General features: G+C 47.8%; 1 long non-coding RNA gene across 1 annotated transcript; it reads right to left on the reverse strand.

Annotated features, from left to right (window-relative positions):
- Nucleotides 1-1,987: 1,987 nt before the first annotated feature.
- On the reverse strand, nucleotides 1,988-4,413 carry LOC135418546 (uncharacterized). Its single transcript, XR_010432510.1, has 2 exons — nucleotides 3,844-4,413; nucleotides 1,988-2,286 (listed from the first exon to the last, which is right to left on the reverse strand). It is a non-coding gene; the product is annotated as an uncharacterized LOC135418546 (long non-coding RNA).
- Nucleotides 4,414-5,875: the final 1,462 nt, after the last annotated feature.

The raw sequence follows: 5,875 nt of genomic DNA on the forward strand, positions 1-5,875 counted from the left end.
TGCTCCAGTGTGGGCTCCTCTGTCCAGGGGCTGCAGTCCCTGCCAGAAGCCTCCTCCAGAAAGAGTTTCCTACAGGGTCACAGCCCCCTTTGGGCATCCCCCTGCTCCCTGGGGGCTCCTCCCTGGGCTGCAGGTGGGTCTCTGCTCCATCATGGGCTGCAGTGGGGTCTCTGCACCCTGCTGCTCCTCCCTGGGCTGCAGGTGGGTCTCTGCTCCATCACAGCCCTCCCTGGGCTGCAGGTGGGTCTCTGCTCCACCACAGCCCTCCCTGGGCTGCAGGTGGGTCTCTCTCTGCTCCTCCCTGGGCTGCAGGCACAGCTCCTCACCGTGGGCTTTTCCACGGGCTGCAGGGGAACCTCAGCTCTGGCTCCTGGAGCACCTCCTGCCCCTCCTTCTGCCCCAACCTTGGGGTCTGCAGGGCTGTTCCTCTCACATATTCTCACTCTGCTCTTCTCTGGACCCAATTACCTCTGCACAGTGATTTATTTTTTCCTTCTTAAACGTGTTATCCCATAGGCATTGTCATCATTCCTGCTGGGCTCGGCCTTGGCCGGTGGTGGGTCCATCCAGAGCCAGCTGGAATTGGCTCTGCAGGACATGGAGGAAGCTTCTGGCAGCTTCTCCCTGTACTCCCCCACTACCAAAACCTGACCACACAAACCCAATGCACACCACCCACCTCAGGGTGGTCTTTTCTCATGGATGAGCTCCCACCCTTGTTCACCTGGACCTCAGGCTCCAGGAACACCCAGCCCAGGGCCACCAGCACAAGGAGGCATCACCTCCCCGTGTACAATGAGCTGGCCACTCACAGCCCATTTAGGGCCTTAGTGAGAGAGAATAAAGGCTTTGTGTCCCCAGCACTGGTGATTAGCACCGTGTGAGAGCTGCCAAGAGCATGTTGTTAGGGAATGAATTTAGGCCCGTCCTGCTTTTTCAGTCTTTGAAGCCCCCCCATCCCAGCAGTCTCCACATCCCTAATTTATGTGTATATACACACAGTCGGTTCCAACAAAAGCTGCCTGTCTATTTATTAGAATATTATACTCAAGGAACCTGACTTCAGTTTTGAAGCTGAGCTCTCCAGAGTTTTCTTGTGTCACTCCATCCATCCCCACCTCCTTCCTCCTCTGCAACACAGGGAATAAAGAAGACTCATTTTCCCTCTTCTTCTTGCACATCTCATCCATTTGATTTAAACTGTCCTTTACAAGCTGTGTAGCTTTTATATACCAAAACGTGCAAATGAACTGGGATCTCCTACATGAATACAGATGGGTCCTACAGAGTAGAAGATATTTTTCCAAGGGTGTTATATGAGCTCCTGCTCCCATCTCCCAACACATTGCTGCTGTGCACCCACAGCACTCTCAAACTGGATGTTCAAAAGCCTCCAACTGAAATAGCAGCCCCATATAATTTTGGCATAGCACTGAAATCAGAGTTCTCAGACAGTAGGAGCCTTTCTCAGGCATGTTTGAAACTCCTTCAAAGGAAAGACAATGGGATATTGTGAATATATTATCTCTTAGTAAAGAGAAAAGCTGGAGTCCTGCCGTGGTCATCAGAAAACCTTTCACTCCATTAGTTTCTGATGTTATTCTGCATTTTCACAAAGGAAATTTCTAACAGTTTGTCTTTTCTCAATAAATCTCTCCTTCGGTTTCTTCTCTGAGTTTTTATTTATCTAAATTTTATCAGGGAGAGACACAGCTGACATTCCTACCCGACTACCAATCTTTCTGGAGATGTGCTGCCAGATACATGAACACATAAATGCTCTTCCTGGAGCTGCTGGAAATCAGAGAGAATTCCTCAGGGGTAACACGTGTCAGCCAGTGACAGATGCAGTGGAGGCACAGCCACAGCAGCGTTTGGGGACAACACAGGCACTGGGAGCCCCCCTGCACAGACAAACAGGGGCATCTTCTGTCTCTTTCAGTGAAAAAGGTGTGTTTGTTTTATCCAGAATAATCTGAAAACCTACAGCAGAATGACACCAGTTTACTACAGCAAAGTAGGACTAAGAACAGTCACAGCCCCCAGGTCCATTCATTAAATGGATTGCACTTTGCATAAAATAATATATGAATTTTAAAACCTAAAAACCCTATATATTAAAATATATAAATTTAAAAACAACAAACAGTTGAAATGTTTGAAGATCATCACATGTCTTCTTGCACCACTACTCTGAAATTCCAGCAGCTTCAGGAGCATATTTCTTTTGGCTGCAATGCCCCACTGTGCAATTCTCCCTGCATGGCCTGCTGGGAAACATCCTTCCTGTGCAAGCCAGAGAAAGCTTCAATTAACTCCTGTACAGAAAATTATGCTTATAATCACCTTTTCTTTTAAGGAGATGGAAGTTTGGGGAGCAGACTGTGGTCAAAGATGAACCCGCTTGACAAGGTCAGGTGGATTCTGAAGAGAAAATTGTTGCCTGTGTAAAAGTAATTAAGCTGCACTAAAGAGAAGCTGTCAAAGCTACAGCAGCCTCAACTGGGGTAAGCCAGAGCAACTAAAGCAGTTTTAATGCCTATTTACACCAGCAAAGAGTCTGGCTCTAACACTGAATGTCAAAAAAATAAGGTAGAGTTGGTGAAATTACGTAGTTTCATAAAAAGCTATTACTTAATAGTGAGGTGCTGGTGCTGAAATACCCAATTATCCCCGGGTTTATTAACCTCTGTGCTCACAAATGTCCAAGAGTGAAGCAGAAGCAGTGAATTCAGTGCAATCACACATTCCCAGAACCCTTTACCAACACAGAAAACCAGGAGCTGCTGCCAGCAGAGGAGTTCAGGTTTGGATTCCCTGCAAAGCTCCAGCTCGTTGTTCTGCTCCACAACCCCCCCAAAAGGGTCAGGCCAAGCTTCCTGCAGCAAAACCAAAAGCATGGACAGAAAGCCTTTGGGGCAAGGGAAAAGCAAAAAGAGGTTTAACAGCTGAAGCACAAGTTGGATTATCTGAAACACAAGTTTTCCAGGCTGAGTTGAGGATGCCTGAGCTCAGCTCAGCTCTCCCAAACCCAGACTATGCTATTCTGGGACTTAAACACTATTTCTCTTCCTATATTTCCTGGGAAAGAATTTGCAGTTAAGATCTAAATACCACCCACAGCAACCACAGATAACCTTAACTGGTGAAGAGATAAGACTTAATAATTCCTTAACTATTCCCGATGTTTCCACGATTCCCATATGCTTTGGAGGTTTGAGGGGCAGGGGTTGTTTTTCTTTTTTTTTGTTGTTTCTTTTAATTAAGCAAAGCAGGCAATTTGTACTTGCTCTGCAATTTTCCCCCTGCCCACAGAAGGCCTTTGAACAACTGTTTCGTCCAGCTCTCTCCATTCTACCTGAGAACTCAAAGCAGACTTTCCTCTCTGCTGACAAAGTGAACCTGAGCAGTGGGAAGCCAGTAAATCTCAAGCAGCAGAGGTGCTTTATGCGCCTTAAGTACTGTAAGATTAAAAATGTGGTTTTATCACAGTGTGATGCCAACATTAATAACTAGTCTGGAGCAGGAATTCAAAGCTTTCACTGTTCTATAATTGAAAGTAGCCCAGTTGCACATGGACTCATCCAGCAACAGAGGAGCTCAGATCATCTTAGCGAGTGTTTCACTCGAACAGGAGCCTGAGAAGGGCAGTGAAGCATCACTCAGTCAGGCATTACCAACAGTGGGATGTGCATTAGCAAATGAAGCCACATGCAAGTCACAATCCAACGCCATCTGATTGCAAAGAAGGTCAGGCAAGCAGAAAAATTCATTTGTGGCACTCGCTGGGAGCAGAGCGAACATTTAAATTCGAGATTTCCAGCCCATCAACAATAGTCCTACCTGCTGCTACAGTTTCAGTTGTCCCAGCAACAACCAGTTCTTTCTTTCAGCTTTATTATTGCTTCTCCTTCTCAATGGGCTTTTGTAAGGCAATTATGTCACAAATCTTAATTATTGTTTCATGTGATGTTTGGACTAACAATGGCTAATAACTACATCATGTAACAACCCAGCTGTCCCTCCGGAGCACGGGTACAGGGGCTGCAGCCACCACAGCTCTCCCTGCAGGCGCTCCCAGATCAGAAGGATGCAGAGCAGCAGGAGCAGGAGAGGCTGGAGGAGCCACAGAGCAGGGCAAAGGGCCACCTGCCTCGAGGAGCTGCAGCTCCACGTGTGGTCACGGAGCTCCAGCAGCTCTGGAGCGACAGCCAGGGTGGGACAGGGCACACCTGGAGTGAGGGAAGGGCACGGCTCACCGGGAGAGCAGGCAGGGACCACGGGGAGGGAGGGGGGACTTCACACGGCAGAGCTCTGAGAAGGGATGGAGGAGAGCGGGGTGGGAGCTGGGGCAGGGGAACAACTGAGGGGACACTGTGGGAAAGGGAAAGGGAAAGGGAAAGGGAAAGGGAAAGGGAAAGGGAAAGGGAAAAGGAAAGGGGAAGGGGAAGGGGAAAAGGGAAAAGGGAAGGAGAAGGGGAAGAGGAAGGGGAAGGGGAAAAGGGAAGGGAAAGAGGAAGGGGAAGAAAAGGGAAAGGAAAGGGGAAGGAAAGGGAAAAGGAAAGGGAAAGAGGAAGGGGAAGGGGAAAAGGGAAGGGGAAGGGGAAGAAAAGGAAAAGAAAGGGGAAGGAAAGGGAAAAGGAAAGGGGAAGGGAAGGAAAAGAGGAAGAGGAAGAAGAAGGGGAAGAGAAAGGGGAAAAGGGAAGGGGAAGAAAAGGGAAAGGAAAGGGGAAAGAAAGGGAAAAGGAAAGGGAAAGAGGAAGGGAAAGAGGAAGGGAAAGGGGAAGGGGAAGGGAAAAGGGAAGGGAAAGGGGAAGTGGAAGAAAAGGGAAAGGAAAGGGGAAGGAAAGGGAAAAGGAACCTTTCCTAAATAACGTGAAGAAGACTTTGACTTCCCAGGATCACAGAATCACAAAATATGCTGAGTTGGAAGGGACCCACAAGGATCATCAAATCCCACTCCTGACTTCCATCTCCTGGACATCACTCTTTCCAGTGAGCTCTCCCAGTAGGGTGGGGAAGACAAACCTTCTAGGTTTGCTAAGCAGAACAAACATCTGTATACCAATAATCCCTTTAAAATCTCTGCACCCCGTACTTTTCACTTCAGAACAGGGAGAAGAGGAAAAGAAAAGGAGGAGAAGAAGCCAAACAAGCCCCAGCAAGAGCAATTTGGAAGCCACACCACATTCACCTGGCTGGCAGTGCTAGTTCACATCTCCTTTTTAGCTACTGTCAGCATCAAACTCTGCACAAAAGGCAGAATCTGAAATGATTTCCAACAAAAGCAGCCCTTCCATATCTGCTCTGGAGCTCCATTAAACTGGGGCCACTTGGAGTGATGGAAAAGCAAGTTAACTTTTTTATTTTCCTTAATTCCTTGATCGATTGCAGGTAGCTGTGCTGTTCCTAAAACATTATCGTGCCCCAACACGTGGCTCATCCCTGGACCTCTCTGGGGTTCACATGGCTCTCACATACTTTGCTGTTCCCTTATCCTCTAGTTCTTGCATTCCATCAGGAGAAGTGCATCTCCTTTCACTTCTAAGGATTAACTACAACAGAAAACACTGGAAATGGGAATGCTGCTCCTTCCCAGCTGCAACCAGCTGGAAGTTGTTGATTCTGTCCATAAAGCAAACCTGTTTGCAGTTGGCTGGAACCGAGAGCAGCTGATTTTCTCTATTAGGAGACATCAGGAAGCAGAACAGCAATGAACTGTAGCTAATATGGATTATATACAGTGCATTAATAGGAGGAACTGAATCATAAAATCCCCTGAGCTGGAAGGGACCCACAAGGACCATCCAGTCCAACTCCAGGCCCTGCAGAGACACCCCAACAATCCCACCCTGTCCCTCAGAGCGTTGTCCAA

The sequence above is a fragment of the Pseudopipra pipra genome, chromosome 9, assembly GCF_036250125.1.
Source record: "Pseudopipra pipra isolate bDixPip1 chromosome 9, bDixPip1.hap1, whole genome shotgun sequence".
NCBI lineage: Eukaryota > Metazoa > Chordata > Aves > Passeriformes > Pipridae > Pseudopipra > Pseudopipra pipra.